The sequence below is a fragment of the Carettochelys insculpta genome, chromosome 18 (genome assembly GCF_033958435.1).
Source record: "Carettochelys insculpta isolate YL-2023 chromosome 18, ASM3395843v1, whole genome shotgun sequence".
Taxonomy (NCBI): domain Eukaryota; kingdom Metazoa; phylum Chordata; order Testudines; family Carettochelyidae; genus Carettochelys; species Carettochelys insculpta.
Window position 1 is genome coordinate 12,986,368 of NC_134154.1, and position 17,940 is coordinate 13,004,307.

The following is a 17,940-nucleotide window of genomic DNA, read 5'->3' on the forward strand; positions in this document are numbered from 1 at the left end:
AACCCATAGTCTGTCTACCCCCATTAAAAATAACAAGAAGTCCTGTAGCTCCTTTTGAAAGCTTACGCTCCGAAATATCTGTTAGTCTATAAAGTGCCACATGACTTCTTGTTGTTTTTGAAGATACAGACTAACTTGGTTACCTCTCTGATATTTATTCCCCATTAAGTTAAAAAACACATGCAGGCTGCTACTGCTGCACTGAAAGGAGAACATATAGCTGGAAGCTCTACAGAGAAGGGGAATAAGAACAATCATAAACACAAGCCTTGGGAGCTCATTAGCTATATTTCCCAGACTGATGTCAATGGCAGAAATAACCCTAAGCCAAACTACTGAATTTGACAGTAAATCTGAGACTCAAGTGAATTCAAATATACTCATTCACCCATCCATTCTTGTCAAACTCCAGATTCCAAAAGACTAAATAGGCCAGCTTCAACAATAAGGGCCAAATGCTGCTCAGCAACTCACTGCAGGTATAACCTATGCATTTGGACATACTGCATAATCAATTACACATATGTAAGGGGGCTGTAAAATACGACCAAATCAGGTTGGTGGCGTTTTAGATCTACTTTGTACTCCTGTGCCTGACTATGTAAGGTGAGACAGGCAGTGGAGACTCATGCACAGTTTGCAAAAGTGGATACAGACTTTGGCTATGTCTACACTAGAAAGTTTTCTCAACAAACCTGGAGTTTTGTCAACCGAACCCAGGGAGTGTCCAGATTCCCAAGGCATTCTGCTAACAGTAAACTGACAGAATGCGGCACTTTTGTCAACAGCATTCTGCTGCTCCCCCATGAGGCACAACACCTCTGTTGACAGAGATCTGTCCATAGAAAGCCGTCTGGATGTTCTGGGGGGCGGGCGTGTGTTTCTGTCAACGGGCAGGGCTTCTGGGACACTGGGCAGCCCTGTCTGTTGTGCTTCCAGTTGGCCATTTTGCCAATAGAGTGGCTGGGCAGTCCAGTCACTCTCTGTCGACATAGCAGATTGCTCTTTCGATCTGCTTTGCAGTCTGGCTGCAATCTGTCAGCAGAAGTTTTGTCAATAGTAACTTCTGTCAACAGATCACTCTAGTGTAGACATAGCCTTTGTTTGTACGAGAACCAGCTCTTCGATACATCACTATGAATATGAAATAAGTTAATTCAATGGAGACGGCCTCAAAGTCACTGTGCTGCCGTTTTTCAACTTGTGAAATGCCCCTAGCAATAATCGCTTCGTCCACAATAGCCCCAATTACTCAGTATTTGTAAGAACTAAGTATGGATGCCCTTCTGGGAGGTGATAGCAGTTGTGATGGCTACCTAGTACATAAGAAATCAGTGACAGGGAGTATGGATATATTCCACTTATGGAACAGAGGTGGTCAAAAATGGGCAGAGAAACCTTTTCAGGAATCTTAGTCCATTGTCAATTCCAGGATCCCAGGAAGAAACTCCGCCTCAAGAAACAACTCCAATTAGAGATCAAGGCAGAAACCCAACACTTTTGCTTTGTTCACAGTTCCTGCTATTCAGCCCTTGCAAAACAAAGCTACCATCCCACATGGTCTTTCTTTTCAAGATAAGAATTTTGAACAGCATACAGTCTCTGCGGGGGAGGGAGGGCAGGAGAGAGAGGCTGGTGAAGTAATTATGACCACATTGGTCTTCTAGTGTTGGGATAGGCCACTTAAAAACTGTGCCTAATATGTTCAGATTTTATTTCCAATTATATGACCAGCAATAGCAAAGGTTTATGTTGAATAAGCAGAAGTCACTGTTCCAACAGACTATATCTGCTTTTTACCACTCAGTGAAATCAGTAGATTAGTTCCATTGTTCTTTCAAACAAAAGGACTAAAGTCCATTGCACCTTACCTTACAAGTGTACAAATATATGTGCTCATTTAAATTAATTTCTAAAACAACAGTGTATTTTTGTGCATTTTTGTACTTAAGGTATTATTACCAAGATAAATAAACTTGAAAGAATAATCTTTAAGGTAAAACCAAGATACATAGACCAGATTTTTCCCCTCATAAGTTGCATGTAGTCAAGGACATCAGAGATTTGTAATCAGCGAGCACAGATATTCCAAACATGTCTGTAGTCCTTTGGCTAACCAAACAGCTAAAACTATTCAAAAATTATTATATACAGTAAACTCCAATTATTTGACCCCTGGTTATCCAACTTTCTGTTTTACCCAACACTGGCCCAGGGTGGTGTGGGATAAAATGGAATGTTGGATATCGGGGGAGTCCGATAATCACTCCCACAACCCTGAGGCAGCTGGGTACCGACTCTGTGACAGCCATCAGCCTGACCCAGGGAGCTGGCAGCCAGGCCCCGCTGCAGAAGGGAATGGGCAGCCTGCAGCTCCCCTTCGCCCGCTTGCCTTTTCTCCCAATTATCCAACATTTCCAGTTATCTGACCATCTGTCAGTCCCAATTATGTTGGTTAATTGGGGTTTTACTGTATCTACTTAGAGCCGTGATTTGCAACCGGTGCACCACAAAGCAGCACTTGGTGTGTCTTAGAGCTGCGTGTTCGGTGCTCTGTGCATGCGCCCCACTGCTTGGTGGGAGAAGTGCATGGCAGCGGCAGCCGCTTTGGGGCTGTGGGATCAGTGGCGTCAGCTCTGGTGAGTTGCCGGCATCAAGTCAGAGCAGGGGAGGTACAGGCTGAGGTGCACAGCTCCGGGGAAGAGTCAGAGGGAGGGGACTGGGTTATATATATGGGGTGTGCCAAGAAATTATAACAAGTGCTGAAATGTGCTACGAGGTGATAAAGGTTGCTGAGCACTGCTTTAGAGGACCACATTAAACCTAGAAAGGATTAGAATTACCTCCCCATATACACATTTGCAAGGAGTTCTGAAGGCTCTGAAGGTTCACGATAAATATTATCCCACTGAAGTGCCTTCATCTCTCATTTTAACAAAAGTTATTCTGTCACAAAGGAGTATTGGCATAAGGCTGATTTTTAACTTCATGTCCCAGTCACCTGATCCTGGTCAGCATTACCATCAACATCACGACAATAACCTCATTTTCATATTAAATTGGTTTAAGATTGTGATGGGAGAATAGCACATGGAAACCCTTTAATCTTAAAAAGAAAAAAAAAAAGCTTGGACCATAAAAACCTGACCCTGCTTTCTGTATCTTTGCATACCACACCTCTCTATCCGTCTTCTGAAACAGGTAAGATGGAAGAGAATGTATTATGCTGCTCCTGTAGATGGATGTGCAATGAATCCTTCTTGTCCTTGACAATTGTATGAGTCTTTGAGAGGAGAATTCCCAAAGAGCTCATAAAAGAGGCATTCCTCCCTCTCTAATTTACTTGGGTTTACGTGGTAACAGTTTAAGTTAGCAAGTAAGATGGCCTCCTATTTTGACCCACCCTGCTAAGAAAAATAATTTATAATGTAAGTCTGATTTTGGGGAGGGATGGACTGAGACCTAGACCCACAAAACCATTGACTATTGTCTTTGAAAAGTCATATAAGATGAGAGAGATTCCAGAAGACTGGGAAAGGTCAAATATAGTCCCCATCTACAGAAAGGGAAACAAGGACAACCCAGGAAACTGCAGACCAGTCAGTTTAACTTCTGTACCAGGAAAGATAATGGAGCAAATAATTAAGGAATCCATTTGTAATCATCTAGGAGATAACAAGGTGAAATGTAACAGTCAGCAAGGGTTTGTGAAGAACAAACCATGTCAAACCAACCTGAGAACTTTCTTTGACAGAATAACAAGCCTTGTGGATAAGGGGGTGAAAGGTAAATGTGGTACACCTACACTTTATTAAAGCATTTCATACAGTTTCACATTACCCTCTCATTAATAAACTAGAAAAATATAACATAGATAGGGCTACTATAAAATGGGTATATAACTGGTCGGATAATCATTCCTAGAGAGTTGTTATCAAAGGTTTACAGTCGTTACAGAAGGGCACAACAAGCCACCTCAAAAATAAATTATGCTGAAGGACTTTAGTGAAGATATAAATCAATGAATGATATTCCAAACAGCCAAAGACATAATACAGCAGTAGGGGTTGCAAGTTTACAGCTGTTTTCCAGTTATCTTTCATGTGAGAAAAGAAGAAGCACTGCATTTTTCCAACAGCAGAAGAGAAGTCCTACATGCCAGGTATTCAAGGAACAATGTCGTGAAAACATTACATGAAGCCTGGAGGCCATCCTTGCAGAAAATCACCACTGACAGGATATATTTTCAAAACCTCTGCCAGGTTAGGGAATGTTTTTCAGTGGTGATCTTGAGTGTCCCTTTAATTTCCCTTTCATTGCTTTTGGCAGTAAGCCTTACAGATGTAAGACATATAGACTACATCAAAGGCATAAGAAGAAACAGACACTTCAAAGCTCAGCCACACAGTTTTAAAACATTCCATCTGCCAGTTTTAAACTTAATACAAAAGAACTCATGGCAAAATTAATAAGGGGATAAAAAAGTGATTGGGAAGCAAATTCCACTTATTGGTCCAGAAAACATCCATTCTAGCCCCATTTTCATTTGCTTTAATGCAGAACTTAGTAGTTGTAGCATGTACCTGCATGCTAAGTGTCTCATGACAATATTACAAAGAACCATCACATTCATTGGACCTTTATTTATCTGTTTAGAATTAAATTGTATTACGGTATTCCACTAAACATTTAAATAGCCAGTAGAATTAAAATCATAGGTTGGATGGACTTGTAGCTTTTTCCTTCAGTTGCCTAGTTTTCAAATGAAGAGTTTCAGAAACTCAAAACACCATTACTGTACTCAACTCATTCTCAAAATCAGAGTTTATGACATATAGACTTTGGGCTGTTAGCTCTTTCTCCCTGCTAACAACCTTTGTGCCAGAAACTCTTTTTGACTGATTGGTCAAGATCTTTTGGGATTGATACTGAAGTTTTAGAGGTTTGTGGTGCAGTAAATTTGAACTGGAGGTTTTCAAACTTACAATTAGAGATGGTAGAAAAAGTAAGACTGTTCAGGGAAACACAAAGGAAAAACATCTCATAGATCTAGTTGTAACCAAGAAAGAAAAGCTGTAACAATATGGCTTGAAACTTTAGTAAATATTAGATTCTTCTTCTTTAGGGTTGTAATACTCCGCCTTCTGTGATCACCTCTCTGCTAGCACAGCTGCCTCTTAACCTTCCAATCTGCATAAGAATAGTTGTTAAAATCTTCTCCCATGGAATTTTTTCACTGGTTTGTTTTCTATTGTATGTGTTGCAACATGCTGTGTAGATTTTTTGTTATTATATGAATGTTTAATAGAGCCATTTATAAATAGCCCAGGAGGTCAAAAATTGACATTTAGTTCTTAACTTTTTCCTTACTCTGACTTCTCTCAGCATTTCACCACTGGAAACCTTCAGATGGTAAATTATAACTCAAAGTATGTGATTCAGAAGGGAGGCCTTGGTGCTGCAATGATAGGCACCTGAGTTCCACATATAATGCATGGGCCAGCTTAGTCCCCTAATGATGGAATTCACAAAAGCAAGGGACCTGCCTAAGCTAGCCAGTAGAAAATGCAGAAAAATAAGGCACTAACTATACCCCTCATAAGGACTTAGGTGCCTAAATCAGGTACCCTCCTCCTCTTCGGATTCAGAGACATGAATGTACTCCTGGAGTTGTGCATCTAATGTCCCATTAGCCTGTTTTAGAAATAAAAATAAGAGGGAACACACACCCCTTGTAACTTTTATCTCAGTGACTACTGCATTCACCCAGGATGTGAGAAACTCAGGGTCTGCAACAGGTGGAGTAGGGATCTGAACCTTCATCTCCCATATCCCAGCTGAATGCCCTCACCACTGAGAAAAAAAAAATCACTCTCTCTTCATCTTTGCCCTTGTCTGTAGTGAGCTAGCAAGTCATAACTATCTGGAAATCTACAGCATAATCGCTTGCTACAAACTTACTGGCTTTATGGACTCTACTTCCACACCCTACAAGTTCCAAAGTGTGCTTTCACATAGTTGATAAAAGCACTCTATGGAAATTTTCGTCCATAGTAACAGGGTCCATATGGCCAGTTAGTGTTAGGCTACCGCATTACACCCCAGCTTACAATGTAGTATCTCTCCATACAAATTAGCTTTTTTTCTCAGGCCCTAGGACTTTGTATCTACATAGCGTGGCCAATTTAAACAATAGAGATTGAGGGGCCCCACCCAGGACTATCTCATGTCTGAGGTTTTTTCACAGTAGAGGGAGACACACATTAAAATCTTTTTTCTACATCAGACCATGGGGGGAATGAACCATGGGGGTGGGGGGGGCTTCCGTATCCTGGCTGAGTGCTGCAAACAGTATGAAAAAGTTTAAAAAACAGCTGTGTCCCTTCTTCCCCCATGTTTAGCAAGGATTTAGGTGAACATCAATCACACCAAGTGGATCAAGGCTGAAGGCAAGATAAGTGGGGGAAATACCTAACCTAGGAATACTGCTAGGGTTTAGGCATGAGTTAAGCACCAACCCTGCTGGGCAGTCTCAGTCCTTAGGCACCATGGACCAGCCCAGCTGCTGAAATTTAGGCAGCTTGGAGACTGTAATAGTGGAAACTTAGGCATCTAAAGGATCAGACAGCTGCTGAGCAGGGATTTTGTGAATGCCACTAGTTCCAGCGGTGCAAGTAAGCAAGACATTTCTAGCTAGCAAAACACCAGGAAGGCACTGTAGCAACTCCAGCCCCTTCTCTGGCCTCACCTGTACACAGTGCCACAGGAGACCAGGGTGGTGGGGAGTAGGGAGACAGCAGTGGGATGGTAGCCAAAGAAGGTGCCAGAATTCTGCTCCTTTCCCCACTCTGCCCCTCTCAGCAAGGTCAGGAGCAGAACCCCCAGCCCTATCGCTCCACTTCCACAGACCCACGTCTCCTCTGGTCCTGTACAGCAGCATCCCCGCAGAAGGGAGCAGTGTGGCAGCTAGACGAAATGCTGGTAGTTCTGCTGCTTTTCCTACTCTGCCTCTCACCAGGAAAAGGAGCAGAACCTCCAGTCCTGCCCTGTGCCCTTGATTCTGTAATTAATGTATCTATATCTATAACATATCTATTATGGAGATACCATCACTGGACCTAACCATGTTAATCACAGACTCACAGGCACATTCTCTTGCTCCTCAACTAACATCATATATACCATCATGTGCCAACAATGCCCACACACCATGTATATAGGGCAAACTGCAAACAGTCTTCAACAAAGAATGAATGGACACAGAACAGACATCAAAAATCTCCAAATACACAAACCTGTCGGCCAGCACTTTTACGGAGTGGGCCATTCTGTTAAAGACCTGGGAGTTTGTGTTCAGCAGAAAAGCAACTTTAACAACCGTCTACAGCATGGTTTCCCAAACTGGGGCGCGTGCCCCCCTGGGGGGCATGGAGAAATTCCAGAGGGGGAGGTGCAAGGCAACCCAGCTCCCCCAGTCATTTCCCCCACCTGAAGAAAAAGCCGGCCCTTGCTTCCGGCTCTCAGCCCCTGCCATTTCACATGGGCAACCCCACGCAGCTGCTATAAAAAGCAGGCAGCCGGCAAAGGCCCACGTGGAGCTACCTGCCCCCTGCAAAGGTGAGTTAGTGTTGGCTGGGGCGGGGGGGAAGATGGGGTTAGATGAGGAGCTGGTGGTGCCTGGCTTTCGGGGGAGGGGGCGGCTCAGGCAGGCGGCTCACAGGCAGCTGGGGTTGCTGACTTGTGGTAAAAAAGAGGGGGAGCACGAGGGTTTCTCAAATATCAAAAAGGGGGTCATGAAGCCGAAAAAATTGGAAACCACCGGTCTACAGAGAGAATGTTTGGAGCTAACATTCATATTCAAATTCAACACATTAACACTTGGTTTGAACAGTGTCAGCAATTACTTGACCCATTATAAGGACTCTTTCACATACTTTGATGTTTGACCTAACTCCTACCTTCCCCACTCCATGCCCCCCCCGCACCCCCCGGCTCTCCCGATTTACCAGCCTTGATAACAATTTTTCTGATTTGTCAACCCTGATAACAATTTTTGGACCTTTGTGCTTTTTATATTGAGTCTGTTCTGACAAGGCTATGATCTGAAGAAGTGGGTCTATCCCACGAAAGCTCATCACCAAATAAATTATTTGGTTAGTCTTTAAAGTGCTACATGACGGTTTTTTTATTTAGCACTGAGCAGACACCAGACATTGGCTAATATCACAGCTTGATTCAGCATGTCAGAATTTGAAGCTCTTTATGGTTCAAAGGCTTTTCCCCTTATTCCCAGAGGTGTAGTATGACATGCATTCAAGTGCCAAGGCTATTTAGAGTTTTGATAGCACAGAAACCCATTTGCAATCTCTCTTTTTCTTTTACCCCTGCAATCAGTCAGGGACATAATCCTTGAAGAAACAATGCTAAACTAGATGCTAGTAGCATTGAAATTGCTCAGGAGCAAGACTGCAGATGAAGACAACCCCCAGGGACCCAAATATTTCAAGACATCCAGTGACGACACTGATGCAGGCAGTAAAGAATAAAAAAGACAGGATAACCTGTACACCCAGTAGCGTGCTCCACTCCCCAGGCTTCCTCCAGCAGCTAAGTAGTGTGTGAAGAGTTAATAATGCTCCATAGATGCCTCAGAGTCCACTGTCTGCTGCATTGCTTTTGATTTGCACATTGGTCTCTTCACCGAGCGCAGCCAGTACGCTACTGCAGAGTAGAGAGTACATCTGCATCAAAAGATGATTCTCATCACTGCAGGTAAAAGGACCAAATGTACAGATTTTATAGGGACAGTCCTGATATTTGGGGCTTTTTCTTATACAGGCACCTATTACCTCTCAATTTTTCATATTTGCTATCCAGTCACCCTGACAGTGGGTTCTATCAAGAGGGTAGGTAGTAGAGTGGAGGATACTGTGTTCAAGCTACATCTCAATATATTTCAATTTATTCTTTAATGAAAAAAAGAAAAAAAAAGAAAGGTGTTAAGAGACTGTGGGTGGAGAACAGAGCTGTCCTTAAGCTATAATCCTCACCCACGTACCTGAATGGGAGTCCTGAGTCTTTCTTTTTGAGAACTGTATCTGGCTGTGCTGTTTCCTTTAAAATTGTCTTTCCTCTCAAGCAAAATAGTCCATTGTGATAAATATCCAGCCTTGGTCATTTCCCAAGGGAATGAGACAGGAGCATGAAGAATTCAAGGTTAAATCACAGCCATGCTTTCCAATTAGGTTTATCACCTCCTGTCTGGGAATGGCTCCCTAAGCTAAAAGGAACTGGAGAAAGATCTATGCTCCTTAGTCCACATCAGATAACTGGCAGAACTGGTTTCATTACAGGAGAGAAAGAAGAGCCTCCCTAGGTGTCAGACAAGGAGCTATCGAAGGATAGGAGATGCTTATTTTACAGCTTGAGCTTGAAAACATTTTGCCTTAATGACATGAATGTGGCCAGGTACTTTACTAGGCTATTTTATTTTGCTTGAAGCAATAAAGGTATAATGTAAAGCTGAAGTCCCAGAAAAATATTCATTTGTTTGACTCAGAACCCTGAAATGTGTTTCTCTTCAGCTGTGTAGGCCTTGGGCTTTCTACAACCACCTTCAAGAATCAAATCTACACAACTGGGCAAAGGCAACTATATGCTGAGTGTGATACATTGCCCTGAAAAGGGGATATAAATACACTGTGTTCATGGCAACAGGGACATGCAGGATAACACTTGCAAAAGTACCAGAAGTGAATTAAGAACCTAAGTGCAAAGTTAATTTTGAAAATGGGACTTAGGTTGGCGCACGATGGGTAATGTTTTCAGTGTCAGCTTATCTATAAACTAACTTCTGACACTGCAATTACACGTGTGCTGCTTATTTTAAGTTTTTAAAGAGACTTCTTCCCAGGCGTTTTAAGTACGACTTTATGAAAGACAAGACAGTACTGCATGGATATTCTACCAAGACACTTACTGCTATTTTGTTATGTGGAATAGATGTTTGTTAGCTCTTCACACTTACCATCCTCTGGAGAATCGCAATACATTTGACAAATGTCAATTAAATAAAGATTGTGATACAGTTGTAAGTATTCTCCTCACTTGACAGATTTGGAAATTGCACAATAATTTTGCAAAGGTCCCACCCATAAAGTAGGATTAAATATACCATAATGTGAAAAACTACAAATTGAGCTTGTCACCTTACCCAGAAATCTAAGCAGCTTTTAGTGAATGGTGCTCTTTCAAAATATACGTGTCATATTTCTATTTAGTAATTTACAAATACTGTAAAGATGAATCCTTTCCTAAGCTTGCAGAGGGGCATCAAAGGATTGATTTCATCATGACTAACACTGCCGACTCTTTGTTTGGTGTCATTTAAAGGTGGGGGTGGCACATTCCACCAGGCAGGAAAGCAATAGTGAAGATGAATTCTTTGCTTAAATCCCATTTCCTGAATAAAATGCAAAGTGTAGCAATTACATTCAAATGGGATGAATGCTACTATTATAACTTCAGAAGTGGAAATATTTTGCAATACAATAGTTCAACTAAAGCCACACTTAAAGCAAGCAAAGTTACATTAGACCTATATATATCATAAAATATAGAGTTGAGAAATTAACAGGAGACAGTAAACTTTTATTTTTATTCTGCTTAGCTTGTTGTGCTATATGTACAAATAGCTTCCAATATCAGCATATCAAATACATTATACTAACACTCACTATTATGATGTTATGCGATGCTCCTCCCTTCAGGACTCACCCAACACCTCAGCTAATGTAAGGGGACCATTAACCCCTTCCTGAAACTCAGTGGGTTTTTTTTTGGCTGACTAGCCCCAGTACCAAAAGAAAAGGAAGGATACATGAGAAATCAAAGGACCCAGAGAGTGACAATGCCCAGGAACCATGAGCAGAGGCCATTGCTCCAGGTCAGCCTGACTGATAGGTTGGGCAGGCTAACGAGGGACTCAGGAGGCCAGAGTCCTGTCCTCCGTGTGAATTGGATCTACCTGGGTGAGACTGAGTAGGACCAAGCTAAGGAGACAACATGTGCCTGAGCTGGGCTGGGAGCAGACACATGCCAGCCAGAGAGATTCTGAGACGGAGACCAGCAGCAGAGCCATGCTGGAGGGAGAGCTACAACCAGAGACCCTAAGCCACAGCTCAGAGAGCACAGCCATGCTGGGAATGGAGCTGTGCTCACAGAGCCAGAGAAGCAGCCCAGAAATTGGAAGCAGTGCAGCTGAGAGTAGAGCTGAAGCATGCTGGAGCTGGGTGTGGGGAACTGCAGGGGAAAAAGAGGGGAGACACTGGGCAGAGGCCCAAGACAGGGAGCCTCCACCAGCCAAGGGAGGCACTGATGCTGGGAAAAAAGGTCCTGCCATCGAGAGCAAGTGTCTGACCTGAAGCATCCCTGCAGCACAGCCAGGGCCTGAGAAGGAGGCCCTGGGTCCTACGAGGAACAGACTGCGACCTGCCCTGATATCCCCAAGACAGTGTCTGTGAGGTTCCTGTGTCACAAAGCAGAATAATGTGCTCTCACTTTAACTTTTCTATTTTTCCTTTTTTTCCCTCTTTTCTTAATTAATTTTCTTTAAGGAATTGTATTGGCTTTGAACTGTATGTAATCATTAGTGGGCCAGGGAAGCATTCAATGTGAAGAGAGGACCCTGGAATGGGGACACCCTAAGCCCAGCCCTAGGTGACCACAACAAGGTTGTGGTTTGAGCCCCCAGAAATCCTGGGCCCAGCCTTGTTGGGGTTACACAGACTCTGCCACACAGGAGAGTGGAAGGGGCACCCTCAGGGTCAGGGAGGCCTCTGGGAAAAGGACATGGGGTCAGAGACTCAGATGCTTTCGCGGGCCCATTTCACCAGGGCAGCGTAGGGTAGAAATCTGGAGAGCTTCCCTCAATGGTGGGACCATTCCCTCTCTTACACTAAGTAACACTTTGCTTTTTTATGAGAGAGACAGAGATGAAGTCTAACTTACCTGAGGCAACTATGGATTATTAACGGAGATTTTCAGCACATACTAGTCCAAGCAGAATCTTCTCCACATAATAAAAGTCACTTCTCATGGATGTCACTGAAAGGAGAGATTTAAGCATTTATTTTCAGCTTCAGGTCCCAAAAAAGCAGCTGCTATAGAACAGAAGTCAGTTTTGAAAAGCAAAGGTCTTCCTAAAAACTAACATTGGAAATTATATAACATACAAGCTGTGTCTACACGCGCACGCTACTTCGAAGTAGCGGCACTAACTTTGAAATAGCGCCCGTCGCGGCTACACGTGTTGGGCGCTATTTCAAAGTTAACTTCGACGTTAGGCGGCGAGACGTCGAAGTCGCTAACCTCATGAGGGGATTGGAATAGCGCCCTACTTCGACGTTCAACGTCGAAGTAGGGACCGTGTAGACGATCCGCGTCCCGCAACGTCGAAATTGCCGGGTCCTCCATGGCAGCCATCAGCTGAGGGGTTGAGAGACACTCTCTCTCCAGCCCCTGCAGGGCTCTATGGTCACCGTGGGCAGCAGCCCTTAGCCCAGGGCTTCTGGCTGCTGCTGCGGCAGCTGGGGATCCATGCTGCAGGCACAGGGTCTGCAACCAGTTGTCGGCTCTGTGTATCTTGTGTTGTTTAGTGCAACTGTGTCTGGGAGGGGCCCTTTAAGGGAGTGGCTTGCTGTTGAGTCCGTCCTGTGACCCTGTCTGCAGCTGTGCCTGGCACCCTTATTTTGATGTGTGCTACTTTGGCGTGTAGACGTTCCCTCGCAGCACCTATTTCGATGTGGTGCTGCGCAATGTCGAAGTTGAACATCGACGTTGCCAGCCCTGGAGGACGTGTAGATGTTATTCATCGAAATAGACTATTTCGATGTTGGCTTCACGTGTAGACGTAGCCACACAGAGCAACTAGCAGAGGGATAATACTTTAATCTTCACAACTGAGGGGAGCGGGAATAAGCCAGAAGAGGACAAAATCATTTTCAGTCACTATAATATTTACAAGGGGAAGATTAATAGATGTTGGGGGTTATTTTCAATCCTTCGCTGCATGGTAATGAGGAACTGCACCACAGCCATATTGTGAATGTGGCTCCTTACCACTAACAGAAATTTCCATAACCAGGAAATCCTACCACTTTGAGTAACAATCACAGTATTTTTTAATATTTAGTGTCAAATGTATTCATGACCCTTTCCAGGAGTGAAATGAAAAATCCTGTCCCAAATAGCTTATGGTCTCAAAGCCAGATTAGGGCAGTTTGATGCAAAGTTGGGCGAGGAGTTGTTTTGCTTAATTCACAGCAAAGATAGCATAAAGCACATCTAGAGTTTAGGAGGAGACAGGATAATATCCTGCTTCCTACCCCAAATGACCTGAATTTGCAGGATGTGGAGAGGAATCCTGGGCTACCCGACCTTAATAGAAGAGCAATACTCACATTCCTCTAAGTACTAACTTTGGAACCATATATTAGACAGACACAGAAAATGAGGTAAGAAAATGCTGTTCAAATCTTCTTCCCAAGCTTGTCTGCTCCTAGGTTCTCATCTTAGATGATCACAGACAAGGGCTGCTCAGAAACTGAAAGAGACCCAGCCTAGAATAAGTAAAAGCCCAGCAGTAATGGCATACGCATGGGATGGATGGGTCAAGAAATCTTTGTCTTGCCCCATGCAGAATGAGGAGGGTGAAAAATAATTGAACTTGAAAATTTTTACAAGGCAGGAAAATCATTTCCTACCCACCTCTACTGCTCAGCCTACACCCTAGACATTCTCTCTTCTTTTCATTCCCCCAAAGTATGATACTGGGGCGAGGTGGTGTAGGAGAAGACAATTTCAGCCACATTCTCATTGACAAGTCATTAACCCCTTCCTAGCTTGTTCCAATGTGGATTTTGTACACGCCTGCTTTTCTTAAAGACAGTGTTGCTCAAATCCATGTACTTACTTTATTTATAAAACACACAGACACACACACACACACACACACAGACTTCCTGAGATGCACTTCAGTGAATGGCACCGCCTTTTACATTGCCAGAAAAGAGTCTCAGTGACATATAATTGAATAGAAGAGAAAATACATCAAACAGGCTTAGAATAGCTAGCCACATATAAAAGAGCTACACTCATAGTTCTGGTGAAGCAAGTGCCAGAATGCTGCAGGTGTTATGCAGCAATTTCACAAGTCTACAGACTCAGTAATCAGACAAGAGAGAAATCAACCTTCATAAAACAAAGACAAACCGATGAAGCAGTTTTATGTGACCAGAAAACTTCCAAGACAACAGCATGGTCTTATTCATACTGGTTTAATTCTGGAAAAAACCCCAATATATCAGTGGATCTACTCCTGATCTGCAACAAAGAAGAATTTGTCCCACACTCCAACAGGCACATAGAGATTGTCAGAGAAAGACTACCTATGAAAGCGTTGTGTACTTCCAGGTCTAGATTCCCAGCGCTAGTCAAACTGATGCATAATGTATTTGTGAAAAATCAATAATTTAGCGCTACCAATGTACACTGCAGTTTTCCAAAACCTTGTAGAATAAGCTTGAATTTCTAAACAGAAACAAATTTTGAAGGCCTTAATAAGGTACAACTCCCACCCAAGTCAGTGTTTTCCTCCTGTGGTTATTTGCTGAAGTCAGCAGTTGTCACACCCAATTAAGGGCCTCAGTTTTTGCCAAATGGCGCGTACCACTGAATCATCATTAACATGAAACTGGTCCAATTAATTTACCTATTACATGACAGACTGCATGACAAAAATTTTCAGCTTTGACAGCTGCAAGAAGCTCTTTTCAAGACACCACAATTTTCTCATAAATAAATAAGAGTCCTATAAATAGAGCACCTGGACCACTGACATTTTCTATCATATCAAAACCCAGAAAAGCTATCCTCTAGACTTCACTGAGGATTTTCCCCCATTCTTTCCACTGCTCTGTGTGTTCCAAGCTTACAATTAATCCTGTTTTATTCTGCTTTAGATTCATAAACCATAGTCAGTGGCTTCGCCACAAATATATTTCATGCAATTTTAAGACTGAAGTCTCAAACTGCAAAATGAGGCACTGTCATTTCAATGGATAATGATAAGAGAAACTATATTATGCATTCCTAATGTAAGACTGTTCAATTAACATTAAAAAAGTCCTGGTAAGCACTTCCATGATAGATGTAGTTGGTAAAAAGAGCATAAGTGTTAATTCATTACTTTTTCCTTCATCTTCTATGATGACAGCAGATATGACAAAAGTGTTTTCAAGCTTCTGTTCATTCACTCTGTTTCTGGAGCAGGGATTTATAGACATAGAGTCCTAAGCAGATAAAAAAATTGTATCCACATCTGGATCTATATCTACACAAAGGAGCCCACAGATATAAAGTGGGCATTTGCAAATCTGCAAGTTTTCTAGAGATAAAATTTCTTTCCACATCTGCAAAAATGAGCCACGGATATCCGCATTCTCATCCACAGATGTGGACACCCACAGATATAAAGCAACTATCTGCAGATTTGTAGGGCTCTAGTAATTTACACAAAGAAATAATTTTTTCTTACACATACCTCACTATGGACAACCTACATATAAGAGGACTGCTCCTGGACATCAAAAAAGAGACATCAACAGTTTAGCCACTTCTTTGGGCAACTTCTATATTTCAGAAGACAGATATGGTACAAGTACATTGATAACTATTTGGCCTCTAGAAGAAATGTTTACCAAATTAGATTGGTGAAAAATATACTGCTTTAAAACAAGGATGCACTAACTGGGTTTGGAACTATTCTAGCCCACATTGAAACCTTTCCCACAAAATCCCCGAGGTGAAAAGAGAATGCACACTTCAATACATTGATTCTTTACAGAATTTTTGCAGCTCCTCAAGACACAAATTGTCATTAAAGAATTAAATCTGTAGCTTAGCAGTCATTACAATCCAGCTGCTGTCCACCCCTCCAGATCCCAATCCAGGGACCCTAAGACTAGCAGCCACCTGCTGCTTCCTTCACTAGTGTCCGCTGCTGCATTCCCTGGGCTGCTTCAGATTCTTACTCATCAGCTTCTTGCGTCCTCATCCTGTTCCCTCTTAAGCAGGCTCTGTCCTAGGCCCCCTTGCTTCAGGAGTGTCTAACAGTCTCAGCCCTATCCTCTCTGGTTTTTTCTCACAGGAACCTTCACCTGATGAGCTTATACCAGTCTCTAGCCCTTCTTGTCAAGGTTCTCTCTTCCAAGCCACCGCGCTTGGAGAGCTTCACAGTCCTGTCTCACCTTTGGCAGAATTTCTCCCCAGCGTACCTGTGGGGCCTTCCAGCTCTTCACTTCTAGTCCCAGCCAACAAATGCTCTGTCCTGCTGCTGCAGTTTCCAGCCAGGTACAGCACCATTCCTCCTCGAGTTCCAAGCCAGCAACTATTCTGTCTGAGGTTCTCCAAGGCCTTCAACCCAAGAGCATCACCTTCACTCCTCTGGCTAGAGGCAGCCAGTGACCTTTGCTCTGCACTGCATCTCCTTTTATAAGGGCAGCAAAGGTTCTGTGATTGGCTGCATCCCAGGCAACCTCTCCAGGCTGCTTGGTGGCCTCACTTCCAGTGCTCCTTTCTTGCAGGGGCCCACAAAAACCTGGTACACTTCATCACATTTCTGTTGTCTAGTTCCCAAACCATTAACATTACTATAAATTTCCTTTGTTTATAACCATCTTTTAAAAAGAGGAAGCGCTAGATTTAAATTTTTATTCGTAACAATAAACAATCGCTAACCAGAGACCACAGTTTAATTTTCCGAATTTAATACTGAAAGAAGAGCATAATGAAGATCAACTTAGCCTAATGAGTATGCCAATTAAGGTGCCCCCAAATAAGGAAGAGTACTACTGTACAGTGTGTATAGGGGAAGCAGAAATCTCCCTTTGCATTCACAAGGTTTTCAAAATTACTAAATGATTATTCAAATCTATTTGGCATTAAGCCCAGAGCTGAAGAAGAGCTTTGTGTAGCTCAAATATGTGTATCTTTCACCAAGAGAAGTTGGTCCAATAAAAGATATTGCTTCACCTGTGGTGTCTCTAATATCCTGGGACCAACACAGCTACAACACCACCACAAATAGCACTATACTATACAGGGAGATAAGAAGGAACACATCCTGCACTTTGCTCTTGGGAAATATTCTGGCCATGTTTCCCTTATTTTCCTGGAGCTCCAGCTGGGTCAATCCACTTCCACACTAACCCTTATAGCATTCAGCAGAGTGAGACAATCTAGCCTGAAACGTGGAAGGCAGCATTCTAAGTTTGAAGGATGTTAAAGTAACTACAAAATCATCAGATAAATCTAGCACTAACAAAGAAAGCCTAAGTTTATATTCCATTACTTTAGTCATTCAGTAAATAACATAAGACAAAACCCTTGTGGAAACATACCTTTGGCACTTTCAACTGGTTCCTACTTCTTCCAGTTGTCAACCAGGCTTTAGAACACTAGTTCCTGGGGCTATGGTTTCTGGGTCTACCAATCTCCCACTAGAAACCCATAAAAGGTGCTTCAGAGCTATGCAGTAATGCTAATTTCTAATCATTATTACCAAAGTCAGCACTGAATTACTAACTCAATGGTGAAATAATATTTCTGTAGCCCATTTGTAGCCTCTTGGGACATAAACTTCCCAGGACCCAACTCCCTGTAGGACTTTTTTTAAAATAATGTTTAATTCCCAGGTTTAGTATATATACTTTCTTTCCCTAATGAGTAATTTAAACATATATTTAGTACTTAAAATGTCAGTGTTCTTAACTTACTGCTTGACCAACTCCTTTGTTTGTACAAAATAATGCTAACTTTGTCCTGACAGCTTTCATGTAACTGTAAAGTCCAGTCTCAAGATGTTAACATGCTTCCTTGTAA

At 42.6% G+C, this 17,940-nt stretch overlaps 1 protein-coding gene across 8 annotated transcripts in view; it reads right to left on the reverse strand.

The window, feature by feature from the left end:
* The window catches only part of ARVCF (ARVCF delta catenin family member), a 529,785-nt gene that overhangs the window by 459,977 nt on the left and 51,868 nt on the right, over positions 1-17,940 (reverse strand). For all 8 annotated transcript variants that reach the window (XM_075012627.1, XM_075012629.1, XM_075012624.1 and 5 more), the window contains one exon: positions 12,010-12,105. The gene's annotated coding sequence lies outside the window, so the exon portion shown is untranslated. The remainder of the gene's footprint in view (positions 1-12,009; positions 12,106-17,940) is intronic.